This window comes from Triticum urartu, chromosome 2A (genome assembly GCF_056163025.1).
Source record: "Triticum urartu cultivar PI428250 chromosome 2A, HENAU_Tu73, whole genome shotgun sequence".
NCBI lineage: Eukaryota > Viridiplantae > Streptophyta > Magnoliopsida > Poales > Poaceae > Triticum > Triticum urartu.
In genome coordinates, this window is record NC_141874.1 from 230,629,281 (window position 1) to 230,647,157 (window position 17,877).

The 17,877-nt window shown below is 48.7% G+C and overlaps 1 protein-coding gene across 1 annotated transcript in view; it reads left to right on the top strand.

Moving 5' to 3' along the window:
- LOC147984666 (uncharacterized) overlaps positions 1-17,877 on the top strand; it is a 59,119-nt gene that overhangs the window by 32,436 nt on the left and 8,806 nt on the right. The window lies entirely within an intron of this gene.

A 17,877-nucleotide genomic window follows, 5' to 3' on the forward strand; every position in this document is an offset into this window, starting at 1 on the left:
AGACTTAGCAGTTTCGTCGTTCTGTGTTTTTGTTTATTGAGTCATAGGAACCACCGTACTGTTAAGTGGGGTCCAAGAGAACCAGTCAGAATGACTGAAGTGATGCTTAACCAAAATCCTATGTCTTCAAGTGAAGACTATGAGAGCAAATCTTGTCCAGAGTTGGATAAGTCAGCTTTGCTTGTAGTCCAAGTAAAATTGTCGTGTGTGTTTGAAATCTGACCGTTAGAACACATGTCAGTTCCTTAGTGACCAAGGGTCATTTCGGACAAACCAGGCCGGGTTGCCCAGTGGCTATAAATAGCCCACCCCCTACAACCATAAACGGTTGGCTCCTCGGAGTTAGAATACGGCTTTTGTCGTTTGAGAGCAACCCACCTCGAAGCCTTTGAGAGAGAATTCCTTGCGAGGATAAAACCCTAAACACCCAGAGCCAAAGAGTGTTAGGCATCACTTAAGTCTTCCTGTCTGTGTGATCTGAAGACTTATTACACTTGAGGACTGTGAATCCTCCAGCCGGTTAGGCGTCGCGTTCTGAGCATCCAAGAGTCATTGTGGATCGCCGGTGAACGAAGTCTGTGAAGGTTTGGAAGTCTACCTTGAAGACTTACCAGAGTGATTGGGCGAGGACTGGGTGTCCTTAGCTCAAGGGGAATAAGGTGAAGACAAGGTCTTCTGAGTTGAATCTCAGCCTCCCTAACCAGACGTACAGTTGTCACAGCAACTGGAACTGGTCCAACAAATCATTGTCTTCAACGAGTCACTGGTTTCATCCTTCCCTTCCCTTTACTTACTATTGGTCCTTGTGAAGTCATTGTATGATTGCATTATCTTTTGTCTTCACTGAGTGACTGCTTGTTCTGATTGGCTTCACAATATCTTCCTACCTGATCTTTACTGCCTAGCTGCTATTAGTCATTGTGCTTTCACTTCATTGAATACTTGACTATGGTTTGCCTAGTGTAGTCTACCTTCTGCTGCATGGTAATAGGTTTATTTCTATCGTTTGTCTTCGAAACTTCCATGTTTTGAAGACTTTCATAAAAATCGCCTATTCACCCCCCTCTAGTCGATCACTAGCACTTTCATTACCTACACGGCTGCAATGTCTCATGTTGCAGAGTTTTCCAACGATGATTAAGGTGCGATAGGTCGTTGTCCACACTACTCAACATTTGTTGTGGAGTTGGATGGACTCGTTTAGCTTCAATGCTTACATAGTTATTTAAGTTAGATGGCCTACAATCATATTGTTGTAATAAATACTCTTTTGAGGACCTCAATGTAATAAAGTGTGTGATTGAACTCCTGTTATATTTCATCGAGTATTGTGTGTGCTAGGATACTGATCTAGGGATGGTAATTAAGCAGAGAGACTCCGATCCATTTGGGCCGGGTTGCTACACAAACACTGCAAACACGAGACAAACAAACACAAAGCGAGAGCAAATAAACACGGTGCAGACATCACCAAATCAATCTATCTTAGGGTGTAGGATCTGCAATGGGAATCCCTGTGAGAGATTCTAAGAAGGGTTAGTTCATTTTCACAGCCCACACTTGTTTGGGGATTGAGACCTCATTTGTATCGAAGTTGCACATACCTTCCATTGTTGTCCTTTGTAGTTCATCTGTGCATTACGAGAATAATCATACAAATAAGCATTAAAATTGTTTACGGAGACATGAACATAATGATTCGAGGAGGTGCGCATGTACTCCTTTTGTCGAGAGTTTAACAAACTTCCCTTTGAGAGAACAGTAGCATTGTTTTGCAAGTGGTTTTCATTTCTTCGAGGAGAAATATCCTGTGGGGTCAGGTTAGCTAAGACAAATAGATTTTCAATCGTGCACTTCTCCACACAAATATTCTTCTTAGGTGTACCTATCTTGCAGTTAGTTTCGACATAATGAGCGAATACTTACCTTTTTGTTGTTTGAAGAATTTTTAGTTAGAGTTAGCAGACTCATCATTCTCAACATGAATGGGGGAGTCATATCCTGAGAGAAGTGTTGGTTCGAGGGTTTTGCTTTTGGCAAGAACCCAACTCATTTAAGGATATTGCTCGGGAGTCCAGTATGTTCTATCAACATTGAGTTTCCTTCGAAACACAAACCTTCCTTTCTGGATTTTTTTGTGCAGAATTGACTTCTTGAGAACATCACACAAAGTTTGATGTCCTTTTAGGCTTCTGAGCATGCCTGTCTCAAGCAAGTCCTTTAACCTAGAATTTTCATCGAAGATTGCAACAAATTCCTTGGAAGACGGGTTACATATATCATTCATAGAAATTGCAATCTTGATGGCAGCATTGGATGATTTAGCTGTGGAATTAGCATTGCTACACTTCAGGCATTTTAGACAAGGAGGCACAAAATCATCAGGAAGTTTTTTAGATTACTCGGCAAAGAGAGAAGACTTTTCATTCGCAAGCATGTCATAAGACTCTTTTAGTGACTTGAGTTCTTGATTCCTGCTAAGGAGTTCATCTGATAAACTCTCGAAGTAAACTACAAGAAAATTATAATGGTTGGAAAGATCATCAATAGTTGAATAAAGAGCATCATGCTCTTTGGTTAACTCTTGATTTTTCTCCATCTCTTTGACCGGTAACTATCGGGGTATGGGGTCCTGGCAAACCCTTAAGGTTCGAACACTGGGGTGCGCGCGAAGTCTTTCCCTTCAACCGATCTATGCTCTAGCTTCCTAGGATCTCGTGGACGAACTCGACGAACTCACAACACAGAAAGACACGGGGTTTATACTGGTTCGGGCCACCGTTGGGGTGTAATACCCTACTCCAGTGTGGTGGTGGTGGATTGCCTCTTCGGCTGATGAACAGTACAAGGGAAGAACGGCCTCCTGAGGTTGAGGTGTTCTTGTAAATATGAACTTGCATGTGTCTCTCTGGGTCTCTCTTCAGCTAAGGTCAGTTTGTCCCTCGAGCTCTCTTTTCCCCCACTATGGTGGCTAGTCCTATTTATAGAGGCCCTGGTCCTCTTCCCAAATATCGAGCGGGAAGGGAGCCAACAATGGCAGGCTAATTTGAAGGGGGACAGCTAGTACAAGCTATCCTGACAAAAGTAGTCTTCGCCTGCACAAAGTTCTGGTGGTGACGCTGTTCTGGGCTCCACGATGACCTCCGTCTTGTAGTCCTTGGTCTTGGTCTTGTTGCACCGAAATGGCAACCTTTGCCTGAGGCCTTGGGACTCCGCGGCTGCGCTTGCCCCCTTTGTACCAAAGAGGAAACAAGGACGCTGTGCGCGCTGGCGCCCGCCTGGTGTCGATCGTCACGGCTCACGTCACGAGAACCTCGTGAGGTTCGCCTCGCCTTGATATCTCTGCTCCTCGTGAGCCTACCTAGCTAGGCCACTCTAGAGGAGGTCTTGTGTCGTCCGCCTCGTGAGGCTTGGCCCCTCGCGAGGGTCTTGGGCGCTCTGTTGGTGAAGATGGGCCGTACGGCCTGCTAGCTTAGCCACGCCGCAGGCCGCAGGCAGGCAAGTCTAGAGACCCCCGTTCCCAGAACGCCGATAGTAGCCCCTGGGCCCAAGGTGTGCGCGGGCTTGGCTTCGCGGCGAAGCCAAGGGTCAAGCTCGAAGGGCCGCAGGCCCCCAAAGCCTGCGGCCTCGGTTGACGCGTGGTGGTTGATTGGACGTGGGCGTCTCCGCTTCCCCATGCTGCTTCGGTGACTGCACGACTTGACAAGTCCCTACGACATGCAAGGGAGACCATCATTGCTTTTGATAGTGGGAGACACCGGTTGGCCTTCTCTTGCTATAACTGAGGAGGGGGGCGGAGCCCCCGTTGCCCATCTCTTCCTTGCTTGCTTCCTCCTTCTCGCTCCACTGCTTGCTCCAATGGCGCCCATCATAAGATTCTCCACCGAGGAGAAGGGGAAAGCCCCCTGGGATGCCCCGGAGCCGCTCCCGCCGTAGAAGAGGCCGATCAATCGTCGTGATGACGGCGATACAGGTGGTGGCGAGTTCTTTGTGAGAGCGGCCTCCACGGGGGTACCCACTACCCCTATACGCCCAAGCCGCAGGCTCGGGAGGACGAAGTGGCGAGCAGCATGATACGTCTCCAACGTATCTATAATTTTTGATTGCTCCATGCTATATTATTTACTGTTTTGAATGTTTATTGGCTTTATTATACACTTCTATATCATTTTTGGGACTAACCTATTAACCCAGAGCCCAGTGCCAGTTTCTTTTTTTACCCTGTTTTAGGGTTTCGAAGAAAAGGAAAATCAAACGGAGTCCAATTGACCTGAAACTTCACGGAACTCATTTTTGGAAGGAAAGAAGCCCAGAAGACTTGGAGTGCACATTGGGGGCTCTACGAGGAGGCCACGAGGCAGGGGGCGCCCCCCCAGGGCGCGCCCTCCACCCTCGTGAGCCCCTCGTGGCCCCCCTGACGTACTTCTTCTGCCTATATATCTCCATATAGCCTAAAAACATCAGGGGGCACAATAGATCGGGAGTTCCGCCGCCAGAAGCCTCTGTAGCCACCGAAAGACAATCTAGACCCGTTCCGGCACCCTGCCAGAGGGGGGGCAATCCTTCTCCGGTGGCCATCTTCATCATCCCGGTGCTCTCGATGACGAGGAGGGAGTAGTTCTCCCTCGGGGCTGAGGGTATGTACCAGTAGCTATGTGTTTGATCTCTCTCTCTCTCTCTCTCTCATGTTCTTGAGGTGATACGATCTTGATGTATCGCGAGCTTTGCTCTTATAGTTGGATCCTATGATGTTTTCTCCCCCCTCTACTCTCTTGTAATGAATTGAGTTTCCCCTTTGAAGTTATCTTATCGAATTGAGTCTTTAGAGATTTGAGAACACTTGATGTATGTCTTGCCGTGCGTATCTGTGGTGACAATGGGATATCACGTGATTCACTTGATGTATGTTTTGGTGATCAACTTGCGGGTTCCGCCCATGAACCTATGCATAGGGGTTGGCAGACGTTTTCGTCGTGATTCTCCGGTAGAAACTTTGGGGCACTCTTTGAGGTTCTATGTGTTGGTTGAATAGATGAATCTGAGATTGTGTGATGCATATCGTATAATCATACCCACGGATACTTGAGGTGACATTGGAGTATCTAGGTGACATTAGGGTTTTGGTTGATTTGTGTCTTAAGGTGTTATTCTAGTACGAACTCTAGGGTTGTTTGTGACACTTATAGGAATAGCCCAACGGATTGATTGGAAAGAATAACTTTGAGGTGGTTTCATACCCTACCATAATCTCTTCGTTCGTTCTCCGCTATTAGTGACTTTGGAGTGACTCTTTTTTGCATGTTGAGGGATAGTTTTATGATCCAATTATGTTATTATTGTTGAGAGGACTTGCACTAGTGGAAGTATGAACCCTAGGCCTTGTTTCCTAGCATTACAATACCATTTATGCTCACTTTTATTGTTAGTTACCTTGCTGTTTTTATAATTTCAGATTACAAATACCTTTATCTACCATCCATATACCACTTGTATCTCCATCTCTTCGCCGAACTAGTGCACCTATACAATTTACCATTGTATTGGGTGTGTTGGGGACACAAGAGACTCTTTGTTATTTGGTTGCAGGGTTTCTTGAGAGAGACCATCTTCATCCTACGCCTCCAACGGATTGATAAACCTTAGGTCATCCACTTGAGGGAAATTTGCTACTGTCCTACAAACCTCTGCACTTGGAGGCCCAACAACGTCTACAAGAAGAAGGTTGTGTAGTAGACATCAAGCTCTTTTCTGGCGCCGTTGCCGGGGAGGTTAGCGCTTGAAGGTATATGTTTAGATCTTGCAATCAAGTCTTTTAGTTTCTTGTTTTATCACTAGTTTAGTTTATAAAATAAAATTACAAAAAAATTGGAATTGAGTTTGTCTCATACACTTCACCTTTTTAATATCTTTTGTGAGTATGATGGAAAGGATAATTGTGCTCCAGTGCTAGAAGGAGAAATATATAAAATGTTTGGCACTAAATATTTGAATGATGAGCATGATTGCAGTGTTGTTAGTATGAATTCCTTGAATATCCATGATGCTAATGATATGCAAAGCCACAAGCTTGGGGAAGCTATGTTTGATGAAGATGATATTTTTTGTCCCCCAAGCTTTGATGAGCAAATTTATTATGATGAAAGCATGCCTCCTATCTATGATGATTATTGTGATGACACGTATGCTTTAAAGAATAATGATAACCGTGAAACTTGTCATCTTGATCTTAATTTTCAATCACATGATAGTTATTTTGTTGAGTTTGCTCCCACTATTATTAATGAGAAGAATTTTGCTTGTGTGGAGAGTAGTAAATTTTCTATGCTTGTAGATCATGAAAAGAATGCTTTAGGTGCTAGTTATATTGTTGAATTCATTCATGATGCTACTGAAAATTATTATGAGGGAGTAACATATGCTTGTAGGAATTGCAATAATATCAAGTTTCCTCTCTATGTGCTTAAAGTTTTGAAGTTTTGCTTGCATTACCTTCCTATGCAAGTTGATTATTGTTCCCATAAGTTGTTTGCTCACAAAATCCCTATGCATAGGAAGTATGTTAGACTTAAATGTGCTAGTCATATTCTTCATGATGCTATCTTTATGTTTTAATTCTTATCCTTTACGTGAGCATCATTGAAATCATCATGCCTAGCTAGGGGCGTTAAACGATAGCGCTTGTTGGGAGGCAACCCAACTTTATTTTTGTTTATTGCTTTTTGTTCCTGTTTATTAATAAATAATTCATCTATCCTCTGTTTAGATGTGGTTATATGCTTTTAATCAGTGTTTGTGCCAAGTAGAACCTTTGGGAAGACTTCGGGAAAGTCTTGCTGATCATGCTGTAAAAAACAGAAACTTTAGCGCTCACGAGAAATTGCTGCCATTTTTATTTGGAGAGTGCTATTTAGTTAATTCTTTTTGAAGATGATTAATATATAAATTCCACAGTTCCATAAATTTATTTGAGAAATTTATGAGTTCCATAAGTATACATTTGATCCAAATTACTACAGACTATTCTGTTTTTGACAGATTCTGTTTTTCATGTGTTGTTTACTTATTTTGATGAATCTATGGCTAGTAAAATAGTTTATAAACCATAGAGAAGTTGGAATACAGCAGTTTTAACACCAATATAAATAAATAATGAGTTCATTAGAGTACCTTGAAGTGGTGATTTATTTTCTTATTCTAACAGAGCTTACGAGTTTTCTGTTAAGTTTTGTGTTGTGAAGTTTTCAAGTTTTGGGTAAGGATTCGATGGACTATGGAATAAGGAGTGGCAAGAGCCTAAGCTTGGGGATGCCCAAGGCAACCCAAGGTAATATTCAAGGATAGCCAAGATCCTAAGCTTGGGGATGCCCCGGAAGGCATCCCCTCTTTCGTCTTCGTTCATCGGTAACTTTACTTGGAGCTATATTTTTATTCACCACATGATATGTGTTTTGCTTGGAGTGTCAGTTTATTTTGTTAGGATTTGCTTTATGTTATTTATAACAATGTTTTGCATCTTTTATTCCAATAAAAGTGGCATTGATAGCCTTTACTATGCCTATTTTAGAAGTCCACATGTTGCTGTTTGAAAACAGAAAGTTTACCGCTGTTGCAATAATTCCCTAGAAAATTCAGAATGTGATAAAATGTTGAAACCTTTTGCATATTAAGATCTGATAAATTTACTACAGTGGGAATTTTCTTTCATAATTTTTGAAGCTAGGTAAGTATGGATGTTGCTGCATTCTTTATAGACTATCATGTTTAGGAAGATTGCTGTTATGTTTGCATTGTTTGCATATGTTTGCTTCTTTAATGATTCTATTTGAGGATAGGACTATTAAATATGCAGAGGCATTTAGTATGCAATGTTGAATAATAATCTTAGGGATTTTCTACAGTAGAGTATGATAAGGTTTTTACAATGGTTTATACTAACTTATCTCACGAGTCCTTGTTGAGTTTTGTGTGGATGAAGCTTTTGAGATTTAGAGAGACCATGATATAAGAGGAATTAAGGAGACACAAAAGCTCAAGCTTGGGGATGCCCAAGGCACCCCAGGATAATATTTCAAGAAGTCTCAAGCATCTAAGCTTGGGGATGCCCCGGTTGGCATCCCACCTTTCTTCTTCAACAACTATCGGTTAGTATCGGTTGATCCTAAGTTTTTGCTTCTTCACATGATGTTTGCTATTCTTAGAATGTCATTTTATTTTGCTTTGCTTGATGTTTGAATAAATTATCAAGATCTGAAATTATTAAATGAGAGAGAGTCTTCGCATAGTTGCATAATTATTCGACTACTCATTGATCTTCACTTACATCTTTCGGAGTAGTGTGTCATTTGCTCTAGTGCTTCACTTATATCTTTTAGAGCATGGTGGTAGTTTTATTTTGAAGAAATAAATGAACTCTCATGATTCACTTAGATTATTTTGGGAGTCTTAAATAGCATGGTAATTTGCTTAAAATCCTAATATGCTAGGTATTCAAGAATAATAAAATTCTCTTATGAGTGTGTTGAATACTAAGAGAAGTTTGATACTTGATGATTGTTTTGAGATATGAGGATGGTAATATTAGAGTCATGCTAGTTGAGTAGTTGTGAATTTGAGAAATACTTGTGTTGAAGTTTGTGATTCCCGTAGCATGCACGTATGGTGAACCATTATGTGATGAAGTCGGAGCATGATTTATTTATTGATTGCCTTCCTTATGAGTGGCGGTCGGGGACGAGCGATGGTCTTTTCCTACCAATCTATCCCCCTAGGAGCATGCACGTAATACTTTGCTTTGATAACTTGTAGATTTTTTCAATATGTATATGAGTTCTTTATGACTAATGTTGAGTCCATGGATTATACGCACTCTCACCCTTCCACCCTTGCTAGCCTCTCTAGTACCGCGCACCTTTCGCCGGTACCATAAACCCACCATTTACCTTCCTCAAAACAGACACCATACCTACCTATTATGGCATTTCCATAGGCATTCCGAGATATATTGCCATGCAACTTTCCACCGTTCCGTTTATTATGACACGCTTCATCATTGTCATATTGCTTTGCATGATCATGTAGTTGACGTCGTATTTGTGGCAAAGCCACCGTCCATAATTCTTTCACACATGTCACTCATGAGTCATTGCACATCCCGGTACACCGCCGGAGGCATTCATATAGAGTCATATCTTGCTCTAAGTATCGAGTTGTAATTCTTGAGTTGTAAGTAAATAAAAGTGTGATGATCATCATTATTAGAGCATTGTCCCAGTGAGGAAAGGATGATGGAGACTATGATTCCCCCATAAATCGGGATGAGACTCTGGACGAAAATAAATAAATAAAAGAGGCCAAAGAAGCCCAAAAAAAGATAAGGCCCAAAAAAAATAAAAAATGAGAGAAAAAGAGAGAAGGGGCAATGCTACTATCCTTTTACCACACTTGTGCTTCAAAGTAGCACCATGATCTTCATGATAGAGAGTCTCCTATGTTGTCACTTTCATATACTAGTGGGAATCTTTCATTATAGAACTTGGCTTGTATATTCCAATGATGGCCTTCCTCAAAATGCCCTAGGTCTTCGTGAGCAAGCAAGTTGGATGCACACCCACTAGTTTCTTTTGTTGAGCTTTCATATACTTATAGCTCTAGTGCATCCGTTGCATGGCAATCCCTACTCACTCACATTGATATCTATTGATGGGCATCTCCATAGCCCGTTGATACGCCTAGTTGATGTGAGACTATCTTCTCCCTTTTTGTCTTCTCCACAACCACCATTCTATTCCACCTATAGTGCTATGTCCATGGCTCACGCTCATGTATTGTGTGAAGATTGAAAAAGTTTGAGAACATTAAAAGTCTGAAACAATTGCTTGGCTTGTCATCGGGGTTGTGCATGATTTAAATATTTTGTGTGGTGAAGATAGAGCATAGCCAGACTATATGATTTTGTAGGGATAACTTTCTTTGGCCATGTTATTTTGAGAAGACATGATTGCTTAGTTAGTATGCTTGAAGTATTATCATTTTTATGTCAATATGAACTTTTCTCTTGAATCTTTCGGATCTGAATATTCATACCACAATTAAGAAGAATTACATTGAAATTATGCCAAGTAGCACTCCGCATCAAAAATTCTGTTTTTATCATTTACCTACTCGAGGACGAGCAGGAATTAAGCTTGGGGATGCTGATACGTCTCCAACGTATCTATAATTTTTGATTGCTCCATGCTATATTATTTACTGTTTTGAATGTTTATGGGCTTTATTATACACTTTTATATCATTTTTGGGACTAACCTATTAACCCAGAGCCCAGTGCCAGTTTCTGTTTTTACCCTGTTTTAGGGTTTCGAAGAAAAGGAAAATCAAACGGAGTCCAATTGACCTGAAACTTCACGGAACTCATTTTTGGAAGGAAAGAAGCCCAGAAGACTTGGAGTGCATGTTGGGGGCTCTACGAGGAGGCCACGAGGCAGGGGGCGCGCCCACCCCCCTGGGCGCGCCCTCCACCCTTGTGGGCCCCTCGTGGCCCCCCTGACGTACTTCTTCCGCCTATATATATCTCCATATACCCTAAAAACATCAGGGGGCACAATAGATTGGGAGTTCCGCCGCCAGAAGCCTCCGTAGCCACCGAAAGCCAATCTAGACCCGTTCCGGCACCCTGCCGGAGGGGGCAATCCTTCTCCAGTGGCCATCTTCATCATCCCGGTGCTCTCGATGACGAGGAGGGAGTAGTTCTCCCTTGGGGCTGAGGGTATGTACCAGTAGCTATGTGTTTGATCTCTCTCTCTCTCTCTCTCGTGTTCTTGAGGTGATATGATCTTGATGTATCGCGAGCTTTGCTCTTATAGTTGGATCCTATGATGTTTTCTCCCCCCTCTACTCTCTTGTAATGAATTGAGTTTCCCCTTTGAAGTTATCTTATCGGATTGAGTCTTTAAAGATTTGAGAACACTTGATGTATGTCTTGCCGTGCATATCTGTGGTGACAATGGGATATCACATGATTCACTTGATGTATGTTTTGGTGATCAACTTGTGGGTTCCGCCCATGAACCTATGCATAGGGGTTGGCACACGTTTTCGTCGTGATTCTCCGGTAGAAACTTTGGGGCACTCTTTGAGGTTCTATGTGTTGGTTGAATAGATGAATCTGAGATTGTGTGATGCATGTCGTATAATCATACCCACGGATACTTGAGGTGACATTGGAGTATCTAGGTGACATTAGGGTTTTGGTTGATTTGTGTCTTAAGGTGTTATTCTAGTACGAACTCTAGGGCTGTTTGTGACACTTATAGGAATAGCCCAACGGATTGATTGGAAAGAATAACTTTGAGGTGGTTTCGTACCCTACCATAATCTCTTCGTTCGTTCTCCGCTATTAGTGACTTTGGAGTGACTCTTTGTTGCATGTTGAGGGATAGTTTTATGATCCAATTATGTTATTATTGTTGAGAGGACTTGCACTAGTGAAAGTATGAACCCTAGGCCTTGTTTCCTAGCATTACAATACCGTTTGCGCTCACTTTTATCATTAGTTATCTTGCTGTTTTTATAATTTCAGATTACAAATACCTTTATCTACCATCCATATACCACTTGTATCAACATCTCTTCGCCGAACTAGTGCACCTATACAATTTGCCATTGTATTGGGTGTGTTGGGGACACAAGAGACTCTTTGTTATTTGGTTGCAGGGTTGCTTGAGAGAGACCATCTTCATCCTACGCCTCCAACGGATTGATAAACCTTAGGTCATCCACTTGAGGGAAATATGCTACTGTCCTACAAACCTCTGCACTTGCAGGCCCAACAATGTCTACAAGAAGAAGGTTGTGTAGTAGACATCACAGCATCACCCACCCCGCCCCCGGGGTCGCCATGCCTCAGCGACACGGACCGTCCACGCGGCGGACTCCTCGCCCGAGCTGGTGCTGTGGACGCCGACGCCTCCAAACTCCTGTATCCGGTTCCCACGGTTCTTCTCCGACGTGATGCCGCCGCGGGGGCCTCTCGAGTTCTGGCTGCAGCATGCCGATTGTGGCGCTCCAGCGATCAGAGCGAAGATCGAAGCGGTCCCCCCTTAGCATCAGCTTTTGTTTCCTGCGAAGGATCATGAATCACCCCGTGGGGGCATGTCAGGATTTGCAATGCCTTTGTACCTATTTTCCTTGTTATGAAGATTTGACGAACGCGCGCCCGTTAAGGCTCGGCCTCCCCTTTCTTTCCTCACGATAGCTTGTTGCTCTACGCTGACGGGTCCCGGTCCCAAGGCGGCTATAGCCGTCACTGGTATGCCAGGTCATGATGTCGTGGTCAAGGCCAGGAGTGCGTGGCCCGAGGTCCAGTAAGAGCCCCTGAGGCGTGATGCTCAGGAGGTCCCCCTTAGTGCCCAAGCGGCCATGGCAAGGGAAGAAAGGAAGATGACTTGGCTGCAACGGGGTTGCGGCATGGGGTGAGCGACTATTAGGCCTGAATATTTTGCTGATCTGAGGGCGAGACTTATCTTGATGAATTCGCAGTGATTCCTGACGTTGCGCTAGGGCTGCGCACCAATTTACGCGATATAGCGAGGCCGGCCCATGCGAGTTTTCCTTCTCCCGAGCTCCTCTTAATGCTCTACGTCCTGATGCAGGTTGCGATATAGCGAGGGATAGTATGCCAGGTCGCGATGCCGTGGTCAAGGTCAGGGGGTGAGGGCTGGAGAGCCAGTAAGAGCTCCTGAGTCGCGATGCTCAGGAGCCCCCCTTTTAACGCGCAAGCGAGTCGCACGAGAGGGGAGGAGACTCGCGGTGCCGCCTACTATCCCTCCTGCGGAGTTCCTGTGAACAGGCATAAGGAGAAACACAGTTTGTCGTTACTACCGCCCGCCTGCCGCTGGTGGGTCTGGATGAAGTGAAGGCACTGAGGGCCTGGTGAGGTGACGTGCACGGCGCGTGCCGAGAGCCAGAGCTCGACCACTCAGATTTGTCGGTCGTGGCAGGGACTGTCGGATTTCGGCTTCCGGCAGACCCTTGAGGTTCGAACACTGGGGTGCGCGCGGAGCTTTCGTCTCCTACCTACCTGCACCCCTCCGCCTTGCTAGGATCTAAACTAAGGAAAGAACAACACAAGAGACACAGGGTTTATACCGGTTCGGGCCACCGTTGTGGTGTAATACCCTACTCCAGTGTGTGGTGTGGTGGATTGCCTCTTGGGCTGATGATGATGAACAATACAAAGAAGAACAGCCTCGCAAGGGTCTGTTCTTGGCTGGGGCGATGAACTGTTGGGAGGAGCTCAGTCGCCCTTCTCTCTCTCTCTCTCTCTCTCTCTCTCTCTTTCTTTTTGCCCTCGGTCCTCTCTCTCTGTCTAGCGGGTGGCTGGTCCTATTTATAGGGGCCCTGGTCCTCTTCCCAAATATCGAGCGGGAAGGGAGCCAACAATGGCGGGCTAATTTGAAGGGGGACAGCTAGTACTAGCTATGCTGACAAAAGTAGTCTTCGCCTGCGCAAAGCTCTGGTGATGACGCCGTCTTGGGCTCCACGGTGACCTCCGTCTCGTAGTCCTCCTGGTCTTGGTCTCGTTGCACCGAAATGGCAACCTTTGCCTGATGCCTCGGTACTCCGCGGCTGCGCTTGCCCCCTTTGCACCAAAGAGGAAAGGAGGACACTGCGCGGGCTGGCACCCGCCTGGCGCCCTCGGTCGTCATGGCTTGCGTCACGGGCACCTCGTGAGGTACCCCGCCTTGATCTCTCCGCCTCCTCGTGAGCCAGCCTGACGAGGCCGTGCCTGAGGAAGCTCCGCGTCGTCCGCCCCGCGAGGCTTGGCCCCTTGCGAGGGTCTTGGGTTTGTGTTGGTGAAGATGGGCCGCGCTGGGCCCCCTTTTGAGCCACGCCGCAGGCCGCAGGCAGGCAAGTCTGGGGACCCCCGTTCCCAGAACGCCGACAGTAGCCCCCGGGCCCAAGGCGCGCCAGGACTTGGCCGTGCAGGGAGGCGGAAGGGCAAGAGCGAAGCGCCCGAGGCCCTAACAGTCTGCGGCCTTGGGCGCCGCGTGGCGGTTGATTGGACGTGGGCGCCTCCACGATCCGGGTCTTCCAGTGACGCGGCCTGAAAGGCTCGTTCCAGGGAACACACCGCGTCCTTCTCTTCACAGGGTACCGTGATGACTCCGCCACTTCCTGGCATCTTGAGGACGTTGTAGCCGTGGTGAGTTACCGCCATGAACTTGGCCAGCGCTGGGTACCCAAGGATGGCGTTGTATGGCAGGCGAATGTGAGCGACGTCGAAGTCGATGAGCTCGGTGCGGTAGTTGTCGCGTGCCCCAAAGGTGACAGGGAGGCGGACCTGCCCAATCGGGACCGTGGAGCCGTCGGTGATACCGGAGAAAGGCTTGGTTGGCTGAAGCTGGCTGTAGGGCACTTGGAGGTTGTTGAATGTTTCCACGGACAGGACGTTGAGCCCTGCCCACTTTAGCTGAGGGTCTTGGTGACCACCACATTGCTGATGATTGGGGAACAAAGCATCGGGAGGACTCCGGCTGTAGCCGCACACTTTAGCTGATCTGCCGAGCTGAACGTGATGGCGCACACCGACCACCTGAGAGGGCGCGTGGCTTCGAGCCTGGGGAGGACTGTGTTCACTTCGCGGGCGAACTGCTTGAGGATGCGCTGAGAGGCTGGGGCTTGTGCCCCGCCCAAGATGCAGGCGATCGCGCGCGGCTCCTGGAAGCCCCCAGCCCCCTCGTCCTAGTGGCGGTCTTCGTTTCTTTTTGGCTGCGGCGACAGCGGTGGGAGGCCTGCGTTGCCTTGTGGGCGATCTTCGCGAGGCTGATCCCTCCAGTCCCCCTCGCGAGGCTGATCCCTCCAGCCTCCCTCGCGAGGCGGGTCTTGCCACCGATCCTCGCGAGGTTGGTCGCGCCACCCTTGGCATGGGCCACGGTCTTCCCAGCATCCTGCGTTCCTTCCTCCTCCTCGGCCGTAGCACCGGTCACTGTGGTCAGGGCGACGGCCGATCCTTCCTTCTCGCACGGCTCGGAGCTCTTGACATTCGTTGGTGTTGTGGATGTGGAGGTCGTGGTACACACAGTACCGGCCGCCCTTGGAAGGTTCGGGCTGATCTCTGCCTCTCTTGGTGTCTAGTTCTACCGCGAGCACGGTAGCCCCCTTGCACTTCACATCCTTGGTCTTGGGCTTCTTCTCTTCTGGGTCTGTGGCAGGCAGCTCGAGGAGGGAGAGATGCCCTTCCTCGGCCCTGGCGCACTTGGTTGCCAGGTTGAACAGCTCCAAGGAGGTTCATAGGTCTTCATGCATCGCCAGCTCCTCCTTCATCTTGACGTCGCGCACGCCGTCGGAGAAGGACGAGATGATGGCCTCCTCGGTCACCTTGGGAATCTTGAGGCGCGCGTTGTTGAAGCGCTGGATGTACTTCTGCAGGGTCTCCCTGGGCTGTTGCTTGATGCGGCGCATGTCGCTTACGGCGGGTGGCCGGTCGCGAGTGCCTTGGAAGTTGGCGATGAAGCGGGTGCGCATCTCGTCCCAGGAGGAGATTGTGTCTGGAGCCAGGTTCAGGAGCCAGGTGCGGGCCCCTTCCTTGAGTGCCATGGGGAACCAGTTCGCCATGACCTTCTCGTCTCCGTTGGCAGCTTCGATGCCCAGCTCGTAGAGCTGGAGGAACTCCGCAGGGTCAGCCGTGCCGTCGTAGCGAGGAGGCAAGTCTGGCTTGAACTTGCCGGGCCATGCGACGCTGCGTAGCTCGGCGGTGAAGGCGCGGCAGCCTGCCGTGGCCATGGGAGGCCTTGGATGACGGGGAGCTTGGTCTTGCATGTCCCCACACGCTGCAGCTGGGTGCAGCGTAGGGTCTTGATGCGCGGGAGCAGGAGCATGGCCGCGACGTGCTGGAGCAGGGAGCGCCCGGGCAGCTTCTTGCGGGCGAGGGACTTCTTGACAGCTCTGCTCTTGCTGCGATGGCGCCTGCCGGAGCGGGTTCCGCCCAGGGGCCACGCGCCTTGGATCCATGGCGCCTTCCTGAGGAGGAGGCGGTCGGGGCGCCGCTGGAGCTTCATTGCCCGCGCGGGGCGGGGTGCGGTGCAGCGGAACGGACGGTGCAGGAGAGCCCCCTGCGGCGCGGACGAGCTCGGCGACGCGGTCGAGCCATTCTTCGTAGACGTCGTCGACGGGGCGGTAGCGTAGGAGCTCGTTCGCCGCGATGAGTGCAGCTCGAGCCTCCATGGGCGCGCGGAGCGCGCGGGATGAAGAACAAGCTGGGGTGAGCGAGGGAGTTGCAGCGCGGCCGTCTTGCCGCACGGATGGATGCTGGGACGATGCTCGCCGCTCGTCCCCCGCCGGGCCGGTGGCGGCGTTGACGGCAGGTGACGGGAACGGCGAGGGCGCCCACCGACAGGGGCCGTCTGGGCGACGTGGGAAGCGAGCGCGGCCCAGCGCTCGGCGCAGGCCCGATGAGCGTCAGACATGGGCGTGATGGTCGGAGGAGAACGGGGTGGTGGAAGACGAATCCCGGCGCACCCCTACCTGGCGCGCCAAATGTCGGCTTTCGGGTTCCAGCAGACCCTTGAGGTTCGAACACTGGGGTGCGCGTGGAGCTTTCGTCTCCTACCTACCTGCACCCCTCCGCCTTGCTAGGATCTAAACTAAGGAAAGAACAACACAAGAGACACAGGGTTTATACTGGTTCAGGCCACCGTTGTGGTGTAATACCCTACTCTAGTGTGTGGTGTGGTGGATTGCCTCTTGGGCTGATGATGATGAAAAATACAAGGAAGAACAGCCTCACGAGGGTCTGTTCTTGGCTGGGGCGATGAACTGCTGGGAGGAGCTCAGTCTCCCTTCTCTCTCTCTCTCTCTCTCTCTCTCTCTCTCTCTCTCTCTCTCTCTTTCTTTTGCCCTCGGTCCTCTCTCTCTTTTTTCCCTCGGTCCTCTCTCCCCTGTCTAGCGGGTGGCCGGTCCTATATATAGGGGCCCTGGTCCTCTTCCCAAATATCGAGCGGGAAGGGATCCAACAATGGCGGGCTAATTTGAAGGGGGACAGCTAGTACTAGCTATCCTGACAAAAGTAGTCTTCGCCTGCGCAAAGCTCTGGTGATGACGCTGTCTTGGGCTCCACGGTGACCTCCGTCTCGTAGTCCTCCTGGTCTTGGTCTCGTTGCACCGAAATGGCAACATTTGCCTGATGCCTCGGTACTCAGCGGCTGCGCTTGCCCCCTTTGCACCAAAGAGGAAAGGAGGACACTGCGCGGGCTGGCACCCGCCTGGCGCCCTCGGTTGTCATGGCTTGCATCACGGGCACCTGGTGAGGTACCCTGCCTTGATCTCTCCGCCTCCTCGTGAGCCAGCCTGACGAGGCCGTGCCTGAGGAAGCTTCGCGTCGTCCGCCCCGCGAGGCTTGGCCCCTCGCGAGGGTCTTGGGTTTGTGTTGGTGAAGATGGGCCGCGCTGGGCCCCCTTTTGAGCCACGCCGCAGGCCGCAGGCAAGCAAGTCTGTGGACCCTCGTTCCCAGAACGCCGACAGGGACGGACCCATGCACCAGCACCGTGCCTGTGTAGAGGCCCCGAGGGGGGTGATGATCGAGCAGGTGATGATAGTTGGCAGGTTAAGCATGAAGAGCAGATTGCCTGAGATAAATGCAGGAAGGTACATGCCACTGGGTCTGGCCCGAGCGGCGTGGGGATGATGCGGCCCGAGGGGCGCTCCCAGCGAGGTAAACTTAGGAACATAAGCAGAAAGGATACATGCCACAAGGATGGACCCACGCGGCCTGCGAATAGTGCAGCCCGAGGGGCGCTCCCAGCTTAAATGAACTTGGAAGATGTCACCTGAGTCTGTAGACGAAGTAGAGCTGGTGCAACTGAAGCCACGCGTTGAAGG